This window comes from Bos grunniens, chromosome 3 (assembly GCF_055505025.1).
Source record: "Bos grunniens cultivar Pamir isolate PY7600 chromosome 3, Bosgru_T2T1.0, whole genome shotgun sequence".
Classification (NCBI taxonomy): domain Eukaryota; kingdom Metazoa; phylum Chordata; class Mammalia; order Artiodactyla; family Bovidae; genus Bos; species Bos grunniens.
In genome coordinates, this window is record NC_141167.1 from 23,128,256 (window position 1) to 23,153,344 (window position 25,089).

A 25,089-nucleotide genomic window follows, 5' to 3' on the forward strand; every position below is an offset into this window, starting at 1 on the left:
CTCCAGCTCTATCTCAGATGTACCCTACTTCTACCCACCCCCAAGCTCTGTCTTCCCCAGTCTTTTAAAAAATATTTTTATTTATTTGGGTGAACCAAGTCTTAGTTGCAGCATGTGCAGTATGTGGGATCTAGTTCCCCGACCAGGGGTAGAACCCGGGCCTCAGACACAGGGAGCACGGAGTCTTAGCCACTGGACCAGCAGGAAAGTGCCCTTACCCTAGTCTCAGTGGGTTGGAAGTTAATCTTTGAAGGTTGAAGGTCATGATGTCCTTGGGAGATGGGAAAGACGGGAAGAGGATTCTGAGACCGTGCAGGGATCAGTAGTGCTTAATACACTAGAGTGGTAGAAAGAACCAGGAAAAAAGGCAGAGGCTGAGATGATTCCAAAAGGGTATCCATTCTCTCACAGGAGTGGGGAAATACACACCACAGAAGTGCAACCAAGGAGCAGACTTGCCAGATTAGATGGTGTTCGTTAAAAACAGAAAGTTCTACTAGATCTGGCCCAGTGGGGGAGCAGGACACAGAGGAATCAGCCCAGAGTTCTGTCCTCAGGGAGCTTGCCACCCAGGGAGGGAGACAGAGGTACCCACAAATAGCACTTTGGGAAACAGATGGGGGCTGAGGGAGAGCAGCAACCTTAGGAGAGAAGAAAGTCAGGCTTAGGAGAAAGGAGGCCAGCAAAGGTCTTGCTGAGAAGGTGATGTTTGAGTTGATCTCTAAGGATGAGCAGTATTTGGACAGGGGGTGTGAGGAATGGAAGGTCATTTCAGACAGTGGGAACAGTGTGTGCAAAGGCAGGGAGCTATAAGTGTTTGGCTTACTGGGAATGCCATAAGCTAGAACTTGAGAACCATTGAGGAGGATCAGAAATAAGACTGCGCCTGGAAGGGTCATGTATGACCTTGGAAAGCCGTTCATCTTGCCCTTCAGAGGATGCGATCGTCTTGGGTTATTCTCCATAAATTGTGCTAACTGAGGGTAGCGAACATGTCAGGTTCCTGAAGAGATGCATTCACAGCCCTGTGTGTGCAGCCATCAGTGATGGAAGAAAAATGATCTGCATTGACTCTGTTAACTTACAAATAGTTATGGGCCCTCATGTCTGCAGGCATGAAGGAACACAATCCTGACCTCTGGCTACCTGCAATTATTGAACAACACAAAAAGTATTCAGGTGACTAGTTACAATGCATCTCAGTGCCAAGTGAATCATGTAGTAATCGTAAAAGTTCAGGAAAAGCCAGTGAAAACTGGAAGGTCAGGGGCATTAAACCAGGAGGCATGGGATTTGTATTTGGCTATAGAGGAAAATGGGATTTAAAGAGGTGGAAAGAGCCTTGTTTGCAACCCAGTTAAAGGGAATGATGAAAGCAAAGAGGCAGAGGAGGGTCAGGGCCTAGGACATTCTGCCTGAAGAAGAGGGGTGATGTTGAGAATGGGTTGTGGTGGGGATGGGGTGATATGGACCAGGTCTCTGCAAATGAAGGAGGAGTAAGAGCTGGGGATTATCATAGACCAGTTCTGTGCCAGATTCTTTATCTAAAGCAGGGGACCCCAGCCTCCAGGATCTGATAATCTGAGGTGGAGCTGAGTAATAGTAATAGAAGTAAAGTGCATAATGCATGTAGTGTGCTTGAATCATCTCAAAGCCATCCCTCTGACCCAGGTCCATGGAAAAATTGTCTTCCATGAAACTGGTCCCTGGTGCCAAAAAAGTTGGGGCCCACTGATCTAAAGGATCTCAGCAACACTGTGGGACAGGTATTTTTACCCCCATTTTAAAGACGATGAAACTGAGTCTCAGAGGGGACATATGACATATTCAAGTAACACAGCTGGTAATTTGAAGTTCTAGACTACCTGGTTCTTTCTGCTGAACCACTCACTTCCTTTAAGACACCAGTGGGAAGGTAGTGAAAGGTGTTGAGCCAGACTGGGTGCATCTGGTGAACACACACACACGGTCACTGGGGGACACATTCACACCACATGTGGCACATCCTGGGCTGTCTCCTGATCTCATTAGGACAGTGGGACATTTGTCATTTAGGAAACTTTTGCCTTTCTCTTTAGCCCGAGCCATCTGAGGCTCTAGTCCTCTATTTAGGCATTAGTAGAAGTATGGAAAGGGAAAAAAGAAATGCGATGCTTGAAACAAAATACCCCATCGAGCTGACCACTAAATAGCACTTAGACCCCAAGTATACACACAGCTGCTTTATGTAATGAAGGCTGTGGACCATGTTCCTGGATATAAAATAACAAACCACATATAACGTTTTACATAGCTGTGTAATTAGCACGGATCTGTGAGTGTGTGAGCTGACCGGGGTGAGGGAAGGGGGGCTCAAGCCTCTAGTGAAGTGAGCTGGAAGGAAGAGCATGTGCTGTTGGACCAAGAAGATGGGGGTTTGAATCCTTGCTGCCCACGTTGCAGTACTAAGACCTTGGGCAATTTATTTAAACTCTGCGAACTTCCAGTTTCATATCCGTCAATAGGTGTAAAAGTATATGCCTTATTGCAAATGGTTTGACCCTTCTTGCCCCTAGAGGAACGTTTGGCAATATCTGAAGATATTTTTGGTTATCATAATTGGGAAGGTGCCACTGGCATCTAGTAGGCAGAGCCTGGGGTGCTGTTAAACATCCTACAACGCACAGGATGGTCTTCCCAGGTGGCTCAGTGGTTAAGAACCCACCTGTCAATCCCTGAGTCGGGAAGATCCCCTGTAGAAGGAAATGGCAACCCACACCAATATTCTTGCCTGGGAAATCCCATGGATAGAGGAGCCGGATGGGCTATAGTCCGTAGGGGGTTACAAAGAGCTGGACGCTACTAAGCAACTGCTGCTGCTACTGCTGCTGCTGCTGCTAAGTCGCTTCAGTCGTGTCCGACTCTGTGCAACCCCGGAGATGGCAGCCCACCAGGCTTCCCATCCCTGGGATTCTCCAGGCGAGAACACTGGAGTGGCTTGCCATTTCCTTCTCCAATGCATGAAAGTGAAAAGTGAAAGTGAAGTCGCTCAGGTTGTCTACTTGAAAGTTACACAGTCGTGTCCGACTCCTAGTGACCCCATGGACTGCAGCCTACCAGGCTCCTCCGTCCATGGGGTTTTCCAGGCAAGAGTACTGGAGTGGGGTGCCATTGCCTTCTCCGACTAAGCAACTAAACAACAACAAAAAGTGATATCTAAATATTTCAATTAATAATTCCTGGCAAAGGCTGAATCACAACAGTTTGAGGAAATGCTGATTGTCTGAACCCTGATGATTCGATCAGTGTAACTCAGACATTAGCTCCTGAGTGTGTATTGCTGATTTGACCACGATTGCATTTTTTTATTGTGCTTAAATACATATAACATAAAATTTACCATCTTTAAGTACATGGTTCTATAGCAGTAAGTACAGATGACCCTTAAACAATGTAGAGGTTAGGGGTGCCACCCCTCTATGCAGTTGAAAATCTGAGTATAATATCGGTCCTTTATCCATGGCTCCACATTCAAGGATCCAGCCAGCCACAGATCATGTTGTATTGCAGTATTTGCTACAGAAAAAGTCCTGCATATAGGTGGATCTGAGCAGTTCAAATCCTCATTGTTCGGTGGTCAACTGTATATTCATAGTGTTATGCAACCAGTCTCCAGAACTCTTTTCCTCTTGGCAAAACAGAAACTCTGTATCCATTAAACAGCAACTCCAATCTTCCCTCCCTCCAGCCTTTGTCAGCTGTCATTCTAATTTGTCTCTCTGAATTTGATTATTCTAGATACCTAGGGCTTCCCTGGTTACTCAGCTTGTAAAGAATCCGCCTACAATGCAAGAGACTCCAGTTTGATTCCTGGGTCGGGAAGATCCCCTGGAGAAGGGATAGGCTACCTACTCCAGTGTTCTTGGGCTTTCCTGGTGGCTCAGACAGTAAAGAATCCACCTGCAATGCAAGAGATCTAGGTTTGATCCCTGGGTTGGGAAGATCCCCTGGAGGAGGGCATGGGAACCACTCAAGTATTCTTGCCTGGAGAATCCCTCATGGACAGAGGTACCTGGCGGGCTACCAAGGTGTCCATGGGGTTGCAAAGAGTCCCACACGACTGAGCGACTAAGCACAGCAATACAGATTAGGAAATTGGAGCCCCAAACTTGATCAAAATCCCCCAGCCAGTCCATGGCAGAGCCAGATTTGAACCATGGCAGGGTGACCCCAGAGGCTGACACAAGCTGAACAAAATTCATGTACCGGCTCCAGCATCTGGACCTTGGCAAGGATGACGACTTCTATAAAGAGGGAAAGAGGATTTGGTCATTCATTAATGCGACACATATGTGTTGAGAGTCGAATCAGTGCTAAGGCATTGGTGAACAAGATAGGCAGAGATCTACCCACAATGGCCTTACTTTCTAGGTCATGAAGAAAAACAAGAAAGGAGTAACCCAGACCAGTGGGAGAGAGTGTGACTGGTGGATGCTGAGGAGTCTGAGGGACCAACCTTCACAAAGCCCAGAGGGAGGGACCACTTCAGTGTGTTCAGGAAACATAAGATTCCAGCGAAGCTTGCCTGCACGAGGGGGGAAATTCTAAGAGATCACATTAGAGAGATGGGAGGGGCCAGATGAAGTAAGGGTTTGAAGGTCAAAGTAAGGAGTTGGAATTCCAGCTTTACTAAGAAACTGTGTGTGTGTTTGTGTGTGTGTGAATTGATCAGTCATGTCTGAGTGTGTCAGTTGCAACCCTGTGGACTGTAGCCCACCAGGCTCCTCCATCCATGGGTTTTTCCAGGTAAGAATACAAAAGTGGGTTGCCCTTCTCTTCACCAGGGGATCTTCCTGACCCAGGGGTTGAACCCAGGTCTCCTGCATTGCAGGCATTCCCACCAGGGAAGACCAAGAAACCATAGGAGGCCTTTAAAGAAAGCAACACAATCTGATTCACATTTTTAAAAGCTGGTTTAGACTTTGGTGGCTCAGAGGGTAAAGCGTCTGCCTGCAGTGCAGGAGACCTGGGTTCGATCCTTGGGTCAGGAAGATCCCCTGGAGAAGGAAATGGCAACCCACTCAAGTACTCTTGCCTGGAAAATCCCATGGATGGAGGATCCTGGTAGACTACAGTCCATGGGATCGCAAAGAGTTGGGGACACGACTGAGCGACTTCACTTTCATGGAGGTTGGTGAAGTGGCAAGTGAAGATTTCCAGGAGTCCAGTAAAAGCAGGAGGTGAGGTTGGTGGCGGTTCGGTCCAAGATGCGTGTAGTGAAACCGGAGGAAAGTGAGCAGGTTTGGGTTGAGGAAAGAGAGGGAAGTGAGGAGGTGGACATGGCCCATTCAGGCAGCTCTTGCTTAGACTGTTGTGGGAAAGAAATAGACTGGAGAAAGAACGCGGATCAGTGGAGAGACTTAAAATCACGACCCTATGGTGTTTGTGTGCCAGTGTGAAGAATCCAGCAGACAGGAAAGAGTTTGTGATCCCAGAGCGAGAAGGCCTCCGTGGAGGAGTCCTTGAGAAGCACTAGAGCAGGTAAGAGGCTTGAGATCCAGAGATAATGGAGGATCCCATCCTTGTTAAGATGTTTCGTCTGTTATTACCGGAGCGCAGGCAGCAAGCATGTGAATGTTGTAAGTAGTTCAGAAAGCTGTTCTGAAATACTTCTTCCTCAGAAATATCAGTGCCATGTCGTGGGCCACTGGTCAGCCCCTAGCCCTGAACACTGATCCAGACTGAGTTCTGGCCCCTAGACTGGATATCTAATCCTTTGTTCATGAGGGAGACCCTGGGAATGACCACGGATGACTCAATGTAACCCATCTCTACAGCCAAAAAGACCACTTGAAGCAAAGTAGTTGATATTCCGCAACCAGGAAGGATCAATAGATGAAGCCTGCCTTAAGACAGTGTCCAGAAGTGGCATCCCCAGGACTTGAGAGGGTTAAGAGTAGAACTATTTTTGAGGAGTGTCTTAATAGGAAGATAGCTAAGAGACTGGGGCTTCGTAGGTGGTTCAGCAGTAAAGTGGTTCAGCCTGCAATGCAAGAGATGGAGGTTCGATCCCTGGGTGGGGAGGATCCCCTAGAGAAGGAAATGACAACTCACTCCAGGGTTCTTGCCTGGGAAATCCCATGGACAGAGGAGCCACAGTCCATGAGGTCGAAAAGAGTTGGATATGACTTAACAACTAAGCAACAAAAACAACAAGCCAAGAGGCCTTTCAAAATGGGTCAAAGGTTGGACTTCATTAGAATGAGAGGCCCAGACTGACATAAGATGTTACTGAGATTGTTAACAAGGACTCAAGCAGAGTGAAGAGTGGGGTAAGTGGGGTTACTGATGGTCAAGTAAATCTAGGAACGAGTGACTTGCAGCTTTTCCCTTTTTTGTGGGTCCTTGTAGGACTAATGTTGCTTGTGCAATTAGGCTTATACATTTATGTGGTAATTAAGAGTTTATAACTCTTAATTATATGCTGTATAAGAAGAGGCTTCACAACTCCTAGCCTAATCCCTGAGACCTCAATTTCCTCATCTGTGAAGTAAGAACAGTAGTAACACAGCACACAGGTGTGTTGTGGGGATCAAGCTGTTGGATGTGAAGGTGCTTTGTGTACTGTCAAGGGCATGAATGTTACTTTTATGATGATTATTAATTATATTGATAGCAAGAGGCTTCTAAAATATCTCCTCTCCTTTGATAAACACTTTCATGGTCTTCTAAGAAGTTACGAAAGAGCATGAGTCATCTGAGACACAGATGCCTTTTGGAAGAGGTCATGAGTGTCCACAGAAGAGTGGCACCCAGAGTCACTGCACCGAGCATTTGAGTGGGTGGTGCCTTGCACAAGGGCACTCTTAGTGGGCAGTGAAATCCAGGGCAAGGGGCTGCATCTATATTTGATTCCAAAAGGCACAATTCAGGCTGGCAGTGGCTCTGATAACACCGGCCTGCAAACTTCCTCAAATATTTAATGCTTGCTTGACCTTTGTTGTTCAGTCGCTAAGTTGTGTCCAGCTCTTTGCAAGCCCATGGACTTCAGCACACCAGGCTCCCTGTCCTCCACTGTCTCCCAGAGTTTGCTCAAATCAATGTCCACTGAGTTGGTTATGCTATTTAACCGTCTCATCCTGTGCTGCCCCCTTCCCTTTATGCCCTTAGTCTTTCCCAGCATCAGGGTCTTTTCCAATGAATCAGCATCAGGTGATTTGCATCAGGTGGCTAAAGTGTTGGAGCTTTAGCTTCAGCATCATTCCTTCCAATGAATATTCAGGGTTGATTTCCTTCAGGATTGACTGGTTTGATCTCCTTGTAGTCCAAGGAGACTCTCACGAGTCTTCTCCAGCACCACGATTTAAAAGCATCAATTCTTTGGCTCTCAGCGTTCTTTATGGTCCAACCCTCACATATGTACATGACTACTGGAAAAACCATAGCTTTGACTATATGGACCTTTGTCAGCAAAGTGAGGCCTCTGTTTTTTAATATGCTGTCTAGGTTGGTCATAGCTTTCCTTCCAAGGAGCAAGTGTCTTTTAATTTCATGGCTGCAGTCCCCATCTGCAGTGATTTTGTGAAAGTGAAACTCTCTCAGTTGTGTCTGACTTTTTGCAACCCCATGGACTATACAGTCCAGGGAATTCTCCAGGCCAGATTACTGGAGTGGCTAGCGGTTCCCTTTTCCAGGGGATCTTGCCAACTCAGGGGTAGAACCCAGGTCTCCTGCATTTCAGGTGGATTTTTTACCAGCTGAGCCACCAGGGAAACCCAAGAATACTGGAGTGGGTAGCTTATCGCTTCTCCAGTGAATCTTCCTGACCCAGGAATTGAACCAGGGTCTCCTGCATTACAGGTGGATTCTTTAGCAGCTGAGCTACTCGGGAAACCCACAGTGATTTTGGAGCCCAAGAAAATAAAGTCTGTCACTGTTTCTATTGTTTCCTCATCTATTTGCTATGAAGTGATAAGACCAGATGCCATGATCTTAGTTTTCTGAATGTTGAGTTTTAAGCCAGCTTTTTCACTCTCCTCTTTCAGTTTCATCAAGAGGCCCTTTAGTTCATCTTTGCTTTCTGCCATAAGGGTGGTGTCATCTGCATATCTGAGGTTATTGATATTTCTCCCAGCAATCTTGATTGCAGCTTGTGCTTCATCCAGCCTGGCATTTTGCATGATGTACTCTGCATATGAGTTAAATAAGTAGTGTGACAATATACAGCCTTGACGTACTCCTTTCCCAATTAGGAACTGGTCTGTTTTTCTAACTGTTAGAACTGTCTAACTGCCTGTTAGAACTGTCTGGTTCTAACTGTTGTTTCTTGATCTGCATATAGGTTTTGCAGGAGGCAGGTAAGGTGGCCTGGTATTACAATGTCTTGAAGAATTTTCCACAGCTTGTTGTGACCCACACAGTCAAAGGCTTTAGCATAGTCAATGAAGCAGAAGTAGATGTTTTTCTGAAATTCTCTTACTTTTTCTTTGATCCAACGGATGTTGGCAATTTGATCTCTGGTTCCTCTGCCTTTTCGAAATCCAACTTGAACGTGAAGTCCTCGGTTCATGTACTATTGAAGCCTAGCTTGGAGGATTCTGAGCATTACTTTGCTAGTGTGTGAGATGAGTGCAATTGTGCGGTAGTTTGAACATTTTTTGGCATTGTCTTTCTTTGGGATTGGAATGAAAACTGACCTCTTCCAGTCCTGTGGCCACTGCTGAGTTTTCCAAATTTGTTGGCATATTGAGTACAGCACTTTCACAGCATCATCTTTTAGGATTTGAAATATCTCAGCTGTAATTCCATCACTTCCACTAGCTTTGTTCGTAGTGAGGATTCCTAAAGCCCACCTGACTTCACACTCCAAGATGTCTGGCTCTAGGTGAGTTATCATGCCATCATGGTTATCTGGGTCATGAAGATCTTTTCTGTGTAGTTCTTATGTGTATTCTTGCCACCTCTTCTTAATATCTTTTACTTCTGTTAGGTCCATACCATTTCTGTCCTTTATTGTGCCCATCTTTGCATGAAATGTTCCCTTGGTATTTCTAATTTTCTTGAAGTGATCTCTAGTCTTTCCCATTCTATTGTTTTCCTCTATTTCTTTACATTGATCACTTAGGAAGAGTTTCTTATCTCTCCTTGCTATTCTATGGACCTCTACATTCAAATGGGTATCTTTCTTTTCTTCTTTGCCTTTAGCTTTCTTCTTTTCTCAGCTATTTTTAAGGCCTCCTCAGATAACCGTTTTGCCTTTTTGCATTTCATTTTCTTGGGGATGGTTTTGACCACCGCCTCCTGTACAGTGTCACAAACCTTAATCCATAGTTCTTCAGGCACTCTGTCTATCAAATCTAATCCCTTGAATCTATTTGTCACATCCACTATATAATCATAAGGGATTTGATTTAGGTCATACCTGAATGGTCTAGTGGTTTTTTCCTTCAATTTAAGTCTGAATTTTGTGATAAGGAGTTCATGATCTGAGCTGCAGTCAGCTCCTGGTCTTATTTTTTCCCTGTCATTCTACCTCCTCACCAATTCTTGGCCTTGTCCATATTTGTAATTATAGTCATGCTAGTGGGTGTGAAGTGGTATCCCACTGTGGTTTCAGTCTGCATGACTAATGATGTTAAGCATATTTTCCTGTGTTTATTTGACATTGTTATACCTTCTTTAGTGAGTCACTTGTTGAAATGTTTTGCTCGTTTGTATCAGGCTGTTTGTTTGGCTTTTTACTGAGGTGTGTTAGTTCTTTTTTTTTAAATTTTTTATTATTATGATTATTCTTTTTACTTTATAATATTGTATTGGTTTTGCCATACATCAACATGCATCCACCACGGGTGTACACACGTGTTCCCCATCCTGAACCCCGCTCCCACCTCCCTCCCCATACCATCCCTCTGGGTCATCCCAGTGCACCAGCCCCAAGCTTCCTGTATCCTGCATCGAACCTGGACTGGCGATTCGTTTCTTATATGATATTATACACATTTTAATGCCATTCTCCTAAATCATCCCCCCGCCCCCCCCGGCCCCGACAGAGTCCAAAAGACTGTTCTATACATCGGGGTCTCTTTTGCTGTCTCTCATACAGGGTTGTCATTACCATCTTTCTAAAAAAATATGGAATGCTTCACGAATTTGCATGTCATCCTTGCGCAGGGGCCATGCTAATCTTCTCTGTATCGTTCCAATTTTAGTATATGTGCTGCTGAAGCGAGCACGATGCGTTAGTTCTTTAGGTATTCTGTTTGCAAGTCTTTTGTTAAACATAGTTTTGCAAATATTTTCTCCCAGTGCATGGCTTGTATTTTCATTTTCTTAATAGGGACTTATGAAGAGCAAATTTTGAAGAAATCTAAGCTATCAATTTTTTCATTTTATAATTTGTGTTTTGGGTATCTTATTTAAGAAATCTCGGCCTAACCCATGGTCATTAAGATTTTCTCTCCTCTGTTTTCTTCTAGAAGCTTTATAGTTTTAGGTTTTGTACTTAGGTCAGTGATCCATTTTTAGTTGAATTTGTATGAAGTGTGCGAGGTGAGAATCGAGGTCTTCTTTTTCTTCTTTTTTCCTTCTTTTTGGAAATGGATATCCATTGTTCCAGCATCACTTGTTGAAAAGATCGTCCTTTCTATATTGAATCATCTTGGCACCCTTATCAAAAATCATTGGTTATTTATGCATGGCACATATTTGGACTCTTCTTTGAATTTAGATATCTGTATTTATAGGAACTCCACACTTTTAAAAAATTGCTATAGCCTTATACTTAGTCGGAGAAGGCAATGGCACCCCACTCCAGTACTTTTGCCTAGAAAATCCCATGGATGGAGGAGCCTGGTAGGCTGCAGTCCATGGGGTCGCTAGAATTGGAAACGACTGAGCGACTTCACTTTCACTTTTCACTTTCATGCATTGGAGAAGGAAATGGCAAGCCACTCCAGTGTTCTTGCCTGGAGAATCCCAGGGATGGGAAGCCTGGTTGGCTGCCGTCTATGGGGCTGCACAGAGTCGGACATGACTAAAGTGACACAGCAGCAGCAATATACTTAGTCAAAAAACTGGGCAGTATAAATTTTCCAACCTTGTTCTTCATTTATGTATTTGTATGGCTACCTTGAATCATTTGAATTTTCATACAGATTTTTGAATCAGTTTGTCTATTTTTGGACACAAGCTTGCTGAGACTTTGATTTAAATTGCAATGATGATTGCAATGATTCTCCAGATTTACACCTTAAAAACACTGTCTTCTGATACATAAGTATGGCTAATCTCTCTGTAGTTTTTTTTTTTTTTTTTTTACTTCCCCTCAGTGATCTTTTGAGGTTTTTAGTGTATACAACCTGCCATCCTTTGTAAAACCATTCCGTAAGTATTTCATCATTTCTGATGCTCTTAAAAATAGCCTTTAAAAATCTTCAGTTTATGATTGTACTTTCCAAGTATATAAAATACAACTGTATTTCGTTTATTTTTCTTATCTCCCATAATATTGCATATTCTGAATCTATTGCAATGATCATGTGGATCTCTGATGATGTCCCCTCTCCATGGCCAAACTTCTCTCGGAAAGGGGTATGGTTACTACCATGCAGAAAGGCCAGCCTCTCAGAGCAAGAGTAGAGTAGAGAACAGTGGAGAAGGGATTGGAGGGGAAAGTAGAATCTAGCACAACACATGTGTGTGAGAATGGCTGTGTCTGAGCTCTCTGTTCTGTACCAGCGGCGTATTTGCCCACGTGTTCTTGTATCAGTACCACAGTGCGTTTATACTGTGGTTTTGTATCATGTCAGTATCTGGGAAGGTGAGTTTTCCTCCCTTCATTTTTCTTTTTTCAATGTTTAAAGCGTTTAGCTTAAATCCATTTGTATTCCTCCCTGTATATTTTCGAATAAGTAGATTGAGTTCTCAAAAAAATCAATTGGAATTCTGATTGACCTTGTGTTAAATGTTTATACTGATTTCAGAGAAGAGACATGATTTTTTTAATGCTAAGTCCGCCCTGTCCAAGAACAGGAATGTGTCTGCTTATTCAGATAATCTGTGTCCTACGCTAGTGTTACAGTCTTTTTCACAGTGGTATGCTGTATTCTGGGTTAAATGAATTCCTGGATACTTTCTATGTTGTTGCAACAACGAATGGTGCGAATATTTAGGAAGCACAGGTCCCGCGTTGGATGCTAGGAACATAGTAGTGAACATGACCTTGTCCCTGGTCTCATGGAGCTGACTCTGCAAAGACAGACATCGCCCATGTAAACAGACAAATGGACGGCCACACACTGTGAAGAGTGTGCTGAAGCGAAGGCCCAGCTCTCCACCCTGGCCCTCTGCCTCCTCAGTGTCATTTCTCAGGGCTCCGTGTCGCTGCTCTTACAAAGATCCCAGCCAGATGTCAGGGAAGCAGGGTTTCCAGTTCCAGATCTGATTCTATCTAGCCAGCTTTTTCGTCTTCAGAATGAAGAGTTGGACTACACAACCTTTGCAGACTCTTCCAGCTCCATCCACCATCTTTTGTTTCTTCCTTCTCTCTGTTTTTCTTCCTTCTTTTTTTGTCTCTCTCTCCTTCCCTTCTTCCCCCTCTTTCCTCCCCCACTTTCTTTCTTTCATGATTGAGTATGAAGGAAAGAATAGTATTACCTTGGGGACAGAAACTGCTTCATTTTCTTAAAACTGTCTAATTTTAAGTGTTGTTGAATTGCTCAGACCAAATGCCTACAGTAAAACATGCAGGTGTGACTCGGGAGTAGAATTCATGCTGGAGATGGACAGATGAGAAGATACACTGAAACTCATTATGTGAGTAAGACCACTTAGAAAAAGTGTAAAATAAGAAAAGAGAGCGAAGGATTAAGAGTAGAAACCAAAGACTAAGTCATTTAAAGTAAAATTAGAGAGAGGAAAGGTCTTTCAGAGGAAAATTGCCATAGGTTTATTTTTATAAGGCTAAGTCGTAAAGAATCCTCTTGCCAATACTGGAGATGTGAATTCGATCCCTGGGTCAGGAAGATCCCCTGGAGAAGGAAATGGCAAGCCACCCCATTATTCTTGCCTGGAGAATCCCCTGGACAGAGGAGCCTAGCAGGCTACAGTCCATGGGGTCACAAAAGAGTCAAACAAGACATAGCAACTAAATAATAAAGACACTTTGGAAGGAAGTTTTACGATTCATAATCTTTTAGAATTCTTTTTCACATCATCCTCACTCTGGAAGGAAACTGGTCAAATTGATGGCCTTCTATGATTCAAAAATATAGCACTGATTTTTAATCATTTTGTTAACAAGATGCTGGAGAAAGCCATCTCAGTCCTCACTGACTCAAGTTCCTTATCTGAAAAGTGGGCATGATAAGGCTTATTTGACAAGGCTGTGATGAATGTGAAATTTGAGTCTAGGAAAGTAAGAACTTTCTATGGAATGAGGAAATATTAGTATAATCACTTTGTATGATAACACCAAGAGTTAAATTTGTTTTCTGTCTTTGACCTTTTCTTTCCACATCCAGTGACTAACATTTTCATAAACTATTGTGCTTTCCATTCTCACATATCTTCTCCTTCTGTCTCAGCTCCTCTGGACTACCCACACCCAGTTGAGAGATCAGAAAGACACCATCTGCTGGTTAATAAACAGACATGTATTCGTTTATAAGCTGATTGGGTCAGGGTGTCTTGATGTCCGTGATCTGAACATTCATGCATTCCACCACTTATCTGAGGTCACACCCAGAGGCTGTGTGGCTGAAATGAATCACAGCTGAGCTGACCATCCTTCCTGGAATCCACGGACTGCAATGGACATGAGTTTAGCCAAAGTGGGCACCTGCCACCTACTCAAATCAGAACTAACCCCTGGTGATCACATCTTTACAGACTCCACTTGGGGCCCCAATCAGTTGAGGATCATGGATGGAGCTTCTATTGAGTGCCTTGTGCACGCTCAGCACCGGGGTGGAGGCTGTGTATGGGGTGGAATTAGAATAAATCAAGAGACCTAGAGCTCCTCAGAAGGCAAGAGGGTGGGGGGATGGCGACAGGTTTGGGACAGGAAACTTAAGGCATTTCACGGGCATCTTGTAGTTGATCTAGACCAGGTTGGGATCTAATAATACATAACTTCCCCCAAATGAATGAACACTCTGCCTAAAGATTCAAAAACCTCTCCCTCTGAGCTTATTGATGTCTGTTGGCTCCCCTCTTGCCCTGAAGCATGTTTACTTCTCTGGGAGTTGCAGGCTCTCGGGTTCACAGGGCTTGGCGAGGGCCTTGGTCTGTCCTCCTCCAAGTGGAGATGAAGAGCTGCAGATTTATCTGGACTTCACAGCCATCTTCCTTGCATTCTTTATCCCCCATCTGGATATCCCAGAGACATTAACCGATGAAGTAGGGGTTGTTTGCTTTTATTTAAGGAAGAGATATCGGAGAAACAGAAAGAAGCACAAAGCACAGAGGAGTCAGTCATTTCACCGCCAGAGAGTTTATAAGACGAAAAAGATCCTACTGTGAGAAAGGCATCCACAGTCATCAGTTTGCCTGGTATTGCCGTTTTTCAGAAAGGTGCTCAGGCCCCCAAATATCTCTTATTTTTTGGTTAGTAGAAGTTAATTTTTAAAATTGGAAAATAATTGCTTTACAACATGGCATAAGTTTCTGCGGTAGAGCAAAGGGAATCAGATACACCTATACATATATCCCCTCCCTCTTGAGCCTCCCTCCCCCACACCCCCATCCCACCCTTCTAGGTCATCACAGAGCACCAGGCTGAGCTCCCTGTGTTATACGGCAGCTTCCTGCTAGCTGTCTATTTGACACATAATAGTGTATATATTGGAGAAGGAAATGGCAACCCACTCCAGTGTTCTTGCCTGGAGAATCCCAGGGACGGGGGAGCCTGGTGGGCTGCCGTCCATGGAGTCGCACAGAGTTGGACACGACTGAAGTGACTTAGCAGCAGCAGCAGCAGTGTATATATGCCAATGCTACTCTCCTAATTCATCCCACCCTCCCCTTCTCCCCTGCGAGTCTCTCCCAGACTTAAAAGTGCCTACCCAAAGTCTAATAAAAGTCAGTGGAAGAATTGAGATTAAAATCTAGGTGTCTCTTCCCTAGTCTGAGCTTCTATTGTGTACTGCAGGGAGGACCTAGGACAGTTGAAGAAGAAGGCTATAACAGGAGTGGCCTAGGCCAGGCATCCATGTGGGCAGTCCAGGACAGGGCTTGGAGCCCATGGTCATGGTGTCAGGGCTGGTGTGTCACTCACCGAGTGGTCAGGCCAGTCCTGCCTTGCTTTCTGGTTTAGTCTCTTTTCCTGGAAGGTTGGGCTTTTTAGAAGTGCTACCCTCAATAACAGGGCTAATCTGATGGATGGGGGGCACCCAGGGCTGTGTCTGTTGGGACTTTAGGCCTGTCCATGCCAGCTCTGAGCTGCAGTTCCACCACCAAAAGTCAATCTGAAAGCCAGTGGGTGGGGCGTGAGTGGATATTGGCACCAGAGATGAAACACAGACTCACAGATTGAAATTCAGAACCCAGATCTAGCAATTCTCAGCTGTACCAACTTACAGAAGCTGTCGATACTTTCTGGGCCTCGGTATCTGAATCTGATTTTCATACCAACCCATGTCAAGAAGGCCTATTAGAAAACTAAACATCAGAGAGGTGAAACGGCGGCCCGGATGTAATACTAATCATACAAGGGGTTAAGTCCTGGCCAAGTTTTAGCCTTCATCCGTGTCAAGCACTACATAGCACTCCTCACTCCAGCTCTGGGAGGGAGGCACCACGCTTCTCCCATTTTATGGATGAGGAAACTGAGGCTTAATGACAACAGGCACTTTTTTGGCATCTGCTATGTTGCTCGTGTGTTTCCTGAGGCAGACATAGACGTCTTTCCCACTTTACAGAGGAGGAGCTGAGGCACAGTGTACCTGGGTCACCCAGGAAGGAGCTGGGGGAGGACCTTCGTTTGAGTCCAGCTCTCCTGGTTCCCAGCTCAGGGCTCTCCCATCAGCCACCCTGACTGGGCCCCACCAAGCCCCAGGAAGGGCATCCCGCCCGGGCGCGTGCTCTCCCCGGCCAGCCTCGCCCCTCTCGCCTGGGAAGCATGGCCCTCATCCCCTGCCAGACAGCCTGGTTGCCCAACTCGTGGGCAGGAGCCAAGCCTGGCAGCCTTTGGTGGGCGTCCAAGTCGAGCTGCTCTTTCCTGCGCCGAGTTTAGCACACAGCATGGCTTCATCATCCAAGTATGTCCTGCCAGACAGGCCTCAGCTGCTGGCCGGCGGGGCCCTTGGCGGCCCGAAAGAGCTTGGTGCTAATTGGGCCCAGCCGACATAAATCAGGGCTCTCGTTAAGAGGAAGTCCAGCCGTTCTCCGGCAGGCGAGGGGCGAGAGATGGGAAGGATGGCAGGGTAAGAACCCCCCACAGAAAGGGGTTGAGTCCCACCAAGTCCCAGTGACCTTAGCAAGTATCCTGAACCATCTGGGGTCTTCATCTGTCTAAAGAGTTAGGAGGCTGTACACAGTGATCTCTGATAGTTCATGCCAAACTGTGGAGCTGTCCTGTTGCTTCAGAGCTTGTGATGTCTTTCCTTTCTGTTTGGAGCACCATCGGGGATAAATTTGGTTATATCCCGTAGTGCAGAGGGCTGAGTGCTTGTCATCTGACTTGGGGGAGCTAAGAGGAAGTCCTTCCCATGAACACAAGATCACCTGAGTGCTGTTTCCGTGTCTAGAACCTTTGTGGCAGAAGGCTTGGATTCCCCCTGGAAACAGAGCCAGGCACTCTAGGAAGGCAGGGGCGGGGTAGGGGGTGCTTACACTGACAGGGGGTATGAGATTGATGTCAGGGTCTGTCCTAAGGGCAGGCTTGAACTGAAAGTAGTCCATGGTCAGCTGTGCTGAGATGAAGCTGGAAAACGATGGGACTGTTTGAAGACAAATTTTACCTACTCTACACCCTTTGCCAAGCATGCAAGTGCTTAAGCAGCTGTCCAGTCCCTAGGGCATCTACTCCCATGCTCCGTGTTTAGAAAGCACCCACTGTGTGCCAGGTACTCTGCCAGATACTGGGAATGTCGACAGATGAGATTCCATTGTGGCCTTCTTCAAAGTCATGGTCAACAGGGAAGGACGCACGTTGGAAAAATTGACAAGATGGTGTGATGAGTCCTTTACCAAAGATACGTGCATGCTCCTCTGAGTGCAGAGGAGGGCGTAGGGACTCTTGGCAGGGGTAGGGTTGGTGGAGGGGATAACAGATTGCCCAAGAGTAGGTGGTATCAGCAGCTACTTAGAGAACGAGTTCAAAGCGCTGGAGAGGAAAGTTAAAGGAAGGGAGAGAGCATGAGAAAAGCTGAACAGAAATACCAAAGGGCTGCTATGATCAGAGACCGGTGGCGCTCCGTGTATTTGTGAGGGGGCATGGACGCTTGGTGGAGGGTAGGGGTGGAATGAAAACCAGAGTTGAGGCTGAGTCTTGGTCAACTCAAGCCATGTCCCAGCTGGGGACGGGGGATTTTAGTTTGTTCCAGTGTTCTGTGTTTTTGTTTTTACAGCTGTTCCCAACCCTGCATGTGCATCTGAAATACCTAGAGAAGAGATTTTGTACAGTACAAATGGTCCCCACCCTTGAGCTCCAGACTTAGCTGGCCTGGGAGTTTTGAGGTAGCCAGCTGAGCAGCCCAGCATTTCTTAAAAATGTAAGTCATTGATAAACACGATGGAGAAAAAGAAAGTAGATGAGAGAGTCTCAGAATGCAGATGGCGGCACAAATTTGAATTGTGTTTTTAAAAGACCTGAAGGAGGAAGCCATGGGGGAATCTGGAGGAAGACCCCTCAGGCGGAGTCGCAAGTGCAAAGTCCTGAAGCAGGGCTGACTGTTGTCTTGAAGGGAGAACTAGGAAGTCATTGTTGCTGAAATGTAGGAGATATGGTCAGAGAGGCAATGGGGTCGGGTGGGTTGTATAAGGCATATATCCTGGCCTTTTTGAACCATTTATTTAGTCCAACTCAATAGCATTTAGTGAGGAAACTGGCCTGGAGAAGGGACACTTGACTAGACACATCTATTTCCTCCCTCTTTTGCACAAGACTCTGAACCAGGCTGTGTGGTTGGGTGGTGTGGGGGAACATGTTGCTGAGAATACAGGCTCTGTTTCCCCAAAGATCTCAGTCTGGGGGGAGAGGCCCAGGCTCACACAACCCTTTCCGGAAGAAGGCATGTTTCAACCCTTGCTGCTATCCCAATTCTGACTATAGTGGAAATGGCATCACAGTGCCAGTGGTCGTGGAGAGACAGGGCACCTGACCAAGCCACTGTGACTGAGCAAGCAGCACCTTGAAGAGGGGTAGGACTTTAGCAGGCACAGCAGAAAGCACTTTCCCAATGAAACGGGACAAGTGAGTGGCCGGGATGGAGCCAGAAGTCTTTGGGGGAGACGGCAGTAGAGTGTGGGGGCATTAAGTCCTGGGTTTCTAGTCTGCCTCAGCCTTGAAATTTGGGACCAGCTGACTGTGCATGGTTTTACATCTTTGTGTCTCCCTAGTCTCAATTTCCCCATCTTTTCCATGGAGTTAATCCCACCTCTGAAGATTGGCGGTGAAAATTAGTGAAGTAATGTGTGCTCATGTGTCTACCGCCCAGGGCTTGGTGAGGAATGCGTCTCGGCAAGTGGGCCGTGCGTGGTCCCTGTTGGTAGTGAGCACCCACTCTTTGCTGCACCAGGCTGCTCCCCTCAGTTGCAGGAGGAGGAAGAGAGCCAGGTGGGGAGGGCAAGGAAGCACGATTTGGCCTGTTTTCCTCTCCACATTCAGCAGCTCTTTCTGATTTTATGGAAGCCATTATGAGCAGTGTGCCATCTAACAGTCCCCATAGCCATTCCCACCGGCTGTCCAGTGGCCATTGTGCTCCATATCCCAACCACACCCTGGAGCTGGCATCCTTATTGTTTCCCTGTTTTGTGGGGTGGGGGACATGTGGAGGGGGCAGCAACATCAGGGAAGGAGCCAGGGCTTCTTTGTGTGTTTTTTCCTCTCTGCCATGCTAACCTCCATAGCTGGGCCACGGACCTACAGACCTCTGAGTACACCAAGGTAAGCCTGAGCTGCTGAGCAGCAGGGGGAGCTGGGGACACTCCCCCTAAGCCATCTCTGTGGAGGGGTCCTGAGTGACGGTGCTCGTGTGGCCCTGTCCCGCCCCCTCCACCCTGCCAGGGCTCTCAGCTTGGCCCTGCCCTAGCTCTACCCTCTGACCTAGGCCTCCTGCTAATTTGATTGAGGTTTCTGGGGAGGGGGGCTGAGCCAGGGAGAGGTAGGGTCATGCAAACAGGTTAACCCTCTTTCTGCCAAGAAAGGAATGTTTCTGAGGCAATTTGTTTAGATGCAAGTTCTTTGTTCTCTTGATCGTTCATTAAAAAAAATTATTTAATTGTTGGCTGCTCCGGGTCTTAGTTGCAGCATGTGGGATCTAGTTCCCTGACCAGGTATTGAACCAGGACCCCTGCACAAAGATGGGTTCCTGGGGAATTGCACTGATCACCTGCTGGGTATCCAGTTTTAGTTCTTGTTTAAACTACTTGGGTCTCATTTGAATGGAAATATCAACTTGGGGTTGGTTTTTTGTACTCATTTATGTAATAATAGTTTCACTAAAGGCTATATCTGCTCACAGACTTTCTATGATTTGATTGCTTTCATCAAACTTTTCAGAGAAATAAAATCAATCAGATAAGACTAGGCCATTCTCAATATCACCTGTCTTGATTCTTGGTTCAGAAATATTGGCTCTGTGCTTATATCCACCAGCTGGGGTCTAGTCTGACTTCCTAACCCAACCACAAGGTGTTCTCAGGAAAAGTTCCGTCCTCAGTCATCTCCCCTGAAGTGGAGGGGGTGGTGGGGAGAAGGAGATGAAAGGATGAGGGGTCCCAGTTCCCCTCACCAGGTAGAAGGTGGGATAGCATCATTAGCATTCCCAGCTTGAAATGACTCTGAGCCCCAAGAAAGAAAGTTCAAGGGTAGAGAAGTTTTTTTATTTATTTTTTCTCTGTTCTGTAACTTTTTTTTTTAATTTAATTTAATTTTTAAACTTTACAATATTGTATTGGTTTTGCCAAATATTGAAATGAATCCACCACAGGTATACATGTGTTCCCCATCCTGAACCCTCCTCCCTCCTCCCTCCCCATACCATCCCTCTGGGTCATCCCAGTGCATCAGCTCCAAGCATCCAGTATCGTGCATTGAACCTGGACTGGTGACTCGTTTCATACATGAAATTATACATGTTTCAATGTCATTCTCCCAGATCTTCCCACCCTCTCCCTCTCCCACAGAGTCCATAAGACTGTTCTATACATCAGTGTCTCTTTTGCTGTCTCATGTACAGGGTTATTGTTACCATCTTTCTAAATTCCATATATATGCATTAGTATACTGTATTGGTGTTTTTCTTTCTGGCTTACTTCACTCTGTATAATAGGCTTCAGTTTCATCCACCTCATTAGAACTGATTCAAATGTAAGGGTAGAGAAGTTTTGGTTATCTTACTGGTTAGGAACAAGGGATTTTGAATCAGCTCTGTCTTCAGGCAAGTCACTTACCTAATGTACCTGTGCCTCCTGCATCTTTTGTAGGATCACTGAGGGCATCGTATGAGATCCTGTAAAACATTATCAGCTTGTATCTGGCATTTAGTAAGGACTTGAGAAAAGGTGATTGATCAAATAGTCCTGGTTATAGCAGTGGAAGCTGACCATAGATACGACTTTTGGGACCAGAACCTTCACAGCCCCTGAGATTCTGTTATCACCGGGACTGTCACCTAGCCCTCCCTCACCACTTCCAATTCACACACACCTGAGCAGGTGCAATTAGAGACCAGAGGCTGAAATGCTCAAAAATCATAAAATAAAAGAATGAAGACAATGACAGTCTGGGTTGTCTCTGTGGGGAATCCGGGGTCCCCCAGATCCCCTAAAGCCAGCATTTTCTCTTTGGGCATGTACTTCAGAAGAGGGCTCAGGGGCTCTGTGCCTTTACAAGGCCCTTTCTTCTCCTCTGCATTCTGCTGGTTCTATCCATTACCCCTGAATGGAAATGGAAGCTTGATCTTCCTCGCTTGAAGCCATTAACACTCTGGGCTCTTGACAGGAAACACAGCTCAGCTTTAATTAGCTACAGCAAGCTCCCTGCATGAGCTTCTATCACAGCCTGGGGACTTCAAAGATATAGGCTTCTCCATTCCTTCTAATCACATCTATTAATGAGCCAATTAAGGCTTTCTCTGGGGCCAAGGCAACCAGCACTCTTACTACCTTAGATACGCAGCTCTGCTTGGCTGCTAAGAGGCTTGAAAATGCCTTGGACTGAGAGCCCCAGTCTGCAGTTTATCTGCTGTGGATCCTCAGATGGAACAAATGTCCTCTCTGAGCTGCTTTGCACAGCAAAGGAGAGTAACGCTGTTTTCCAGAGGAGTGATTCTTATAACAAGAATAATTGCAGGTCATCAGTTCTCAAAATTTAGAGTGCTTCAGCATCACCAGGAGGCCTTATCAGAACTCTTGACTGGGCTCCTTTCTGAGCTCCTGACTCAGTTGGTCTGGGAGGGGCGGTGTGCAAGAATTTGTATTTCTAACTTATTCCAAAGTGATGCCAATGCTGCTGGTTCGGGGACACATTTGGAGATGCTCTGCTCTAGACAGGTGTGAGGTATTGCTTGAAGATTTGGGTTGCACTCCCATCTATAAATGAACTCCAACCTCTTTCCTTCACCTGTGCCTCACCTGATAGTTTCCAGGGGTCTCCCACATGGGCTATCCACACATGGACACACCCGTGTTTCTGGCTGTGCAGTGGTCAGCCAGTGGAGAGTACTCCAGGGGTGATCAGTCTGGGGCAGAATTCAGCAGACCACTTCTTTGCCTCATCTTCTAACCAAGATTTCAGGTCCTGCGGTTGATCAGAAGTCTCGGACGTCACCAGCGTCTCCTTTAGGAGCAGAAATGCATCAGGGCTTCCTGATGCCAGAGAAGGCAGAGAGCACGGCGTCTTCAAGGTCTTCTCGACAGATGCGCTGCCTGGTGGACGCTGGGAAGATGGAGCTGAACAGGAAGGAGGGCATCTCAGGGTGTGGAACAGGAGCAAAGTGCTGTGGCAGGACCATGCATGTGATTTTAGGAGACAAGTTAGATCTTCTACTGCTGACCTGACTGAAGTTTGACTGAAGCCCCTTGGGCTGCATTTTACCTGTAACCTTACACAGCAGAGACAGACTCTTACTCATTTCAACTGCTGCCCCCTGCCTGCAATGCCTGAGAGCGAGACTAGTGTCTCTCCATGCTTCTGGCTTTAAAGACAGACTTCTGTGGTCAAAGGTGTTAACAGTTTGGGTACTTAGGTTCTGGGTTTCGCCTGAAGCTGTGGCCTCCCCATCCAGACCCTCATGGTACTCACTCCCAGAAGCTTTGCCCTTCTTCTTCACCCCTCCTCCCTGCCCCAGTTCTAATTCAGGCTTCGAGTTCAGCTCAGAGAACTTGCTCCCGAGTTTGCCCACTTTGGTGGTCTTTGCTTTCTAGACAGCATGTCCCAAAGTGTGTGCCCGTGGGCCTCAAGGAATGTTAACAACTGTCATGGGACTGAGGTGTCCCTCAGGGGGTGTTGGACTAAGTAAAGTCAATCCGATATCTTCTCTGCAGGACTTCTCAGAGCCTTGAACATACTATTGGGGGTGGGTTGGAAGATCCAAGAGGGATACTTCACAAAACATTTCCTAAACTCCTTTCTCCACAAAGTGCATACTTTTTCCAGAGGACCTTGCTTTTTTTTGGATATTAAAATTTGTATTACTATTTTAAAGAGTGGGTTGATACTGTGTTTTTTTTTTTCTTTTAGTACTGCTGCTTTACAATGTTGTGTTAATTTCTGCTGTACAATGAAATGAATCAGCTATATGTATACATATATCTCCTCTCACTTGGACTTCCCTCCCCCTTGCTCCCACCATCCCACCCAGAGTTAAATAAACTTCAGAGTCCAGTGGACTTGCATTTCCCATCTTCAGACTTTTTGAGCTTCAGTCTCTTCATTTATTGGAGAAGACAATGGCAACCCATTCCAGTACTCTTGCCTGGAAAATCCCATGGACGGAGGAGCCAGGTAGGCTGCAGTCCATGGGGTCGCTAGGAGTCAGACATGACTGAGCAACTTCACTTTCATGCATTGGAGAAGGAAATGGCAACCCACTCCAGTGTTCTTGCCTGGAGAATCCCAGGGACGGGGGAACCTAGTGGGCCACCATCTATGGGGTCATACAGAGTCGGACACGACTGAAGTGACTTAGCAGCTCTTCATACATAAAATGGAGAGTGATCCCTACCTTGAAAGGTGGTTGCAACATTTAAGTGAGGTGACATAAAAAATGCACAGCCTAGGGTGAGATAGTAAGGGGCTTAATGAATTGAATTTTCTCCTCTCTGTCTTTTGCTTTTCTGGTGGAAGCTTTCAATCTGAGTCAAAATATGCCTGGTTGTGCACCAAGTACTCGGCCTGTGAGGGTGAGTACTCAAAACCACACTCAAATCCACAAGGTCAGAAGAATGAGAGCCCAAAAGGGACTGGGCCATCCAAGAAGGCTTCCTGGAGGAAGTGATCTTTGCTGGGCCAGATTCTGAAGCTAGTTCTCCAGTAAAGACCTAGGGCAGCGGAGGCAGGAGGGGAACCTTTAGAACTCCCTGTTTGTACAAGCAAGCTCCAGCAGGAATCCTTTTCTTTATTTTTCTTTCCTACCCTGGAGGCCCATTTCCCCACCAAATCCAGCCGACACAGCACTTACCTTCCCCTCGCACTGCCTGAACTTGGCCAACAGCTCAAGTTCCAGAGGTGTGAGCCTCAGAGTGAGGCCCTCCTGACTTGTGGAAATTCACTGGGCCCGCAGAAGCCTGTTATACTGACACCCTCAGGGAGCTCAGGGCAAGAGGCCACCAGGACCTGGATACTGGCCCGGAGCCTACCTCCCCAACCTTGGTCACAGGGGTAGGTGGGAGGAGTCCATTTAAGCTGAGGAGGAAGCAGTACTGGAGGCTTTCTCCCCAGACTCTGTATTAACCCCTGAACCCTGACCTCTACCAACCAACCATTTCAGGAGACACCACTTTGAACCAGGCATATTTCCTCCCTAACTCATTTAATCTCCTAAATTGTCATAATAGTTTCCATTTTACTGATGAGAAAACAAAGGTTTAGAGAGTCAGCTTGAAACTAGGTCCGTTTGGTTCAAAGTCCAAGTTTTTTCCACTAGCGCTCCGGAGCCATTATTTCTCTTCGGGCCTTACCTAGTTTATCTGGAAACTAGATGTCACCACCTCCAGAAGGCCCTCACCCAGGGCCATGCTTATCTGCCCTTCTGAGTGTCTACAGTTGAAACCACAAGGCACGTCTCCTGTTGGTCCATCTTTCCGGGCAGGGAAGGACTGGATGGATGCCCTGCCCTGTACCCCTAGTGCCTGGTACAGAACACGTAGTAATCTCTGTTGAGAGAAGAGATGAAGAAGTATAATTTTCGAGAGTACACAGATCTACCCAGTGCTTTACATCCCTGTCAAGTCCTGAGCTGCCAGCATCTTCTGACGGCACCACAACCCTCCACCCTTCCCTCCACCCCATGGGCTGGCCTCACAAATGCTACCTGACTCAATTTTCCAAGGCATCATCCACTTCACCTCCTGCGGTTCAGCTTGTTTCCTGGACTTCTGCAGGACCCCCCGATATTCACGAGCAGATCCCTGTAGCTGGACACCCTCAGGAGGGCCCTGTAAGATCTCGGCTCCAGCTCTTCTCCTCCAAGTGAGCTGCAGTCCAGCATGTCCGCGTCAGACCTAGAGGTCACCCTCCACCTGCCAACACCCACTTCAATGATTAGCGAAGGTGCCAGGGAAATTATGAAAACCACGTGACAGGTAAATGGCTCTTCCTGAAACTTGCTTAGGTTTCAAAGGGAGGATGGCTTGCTCCAGTGTGTGGGTTGGGAATTCAGGCTTTGCAAACACTTTCCAGAAGGCATGGGCATGGCAGGCCTTACAGGGTTCTGATTTCCCTCCAAT

General features: G+C 46.3%; 1 long non-coding RNA gene and 1 other non-coding gene across 4 annotated transcripts in view; one reads left to right on the top strand and one right to left on the bottom strand.

Annotated features, from left to right (window-relative positions):
• LOC147375299 (uncharacterized) overlaps nt 1–25,089 on the top strand; it is a 29,126-nt gene continuing 4,037 nt past the window's right edge. The window contains exons 1-2 of one of the 3 annotated variants that reach the window (XR_015161526.1): nt 1–19,084; nt 21,931–24,945. This is a non-coding gene — a long non-coding RNA (uncharacterized LOC147375299). Of the gene's footprint in view, nt 24,946–25,089 lie in introns of all 3 variants that reach the window. The other 2 variants (XR_015161527.1, XR_015161525.1) reach the window with 2 other exon arrangements.
• On the bottom strand, nt 10,105–10,211 carry LOC147375300 (U6 spliceosomal RNA). Its single transcript, XR_015161762.1, has one exon. It is a non-coding gene; the product is annotated as a U6 spliceosomal RNA (small nuclear RNA).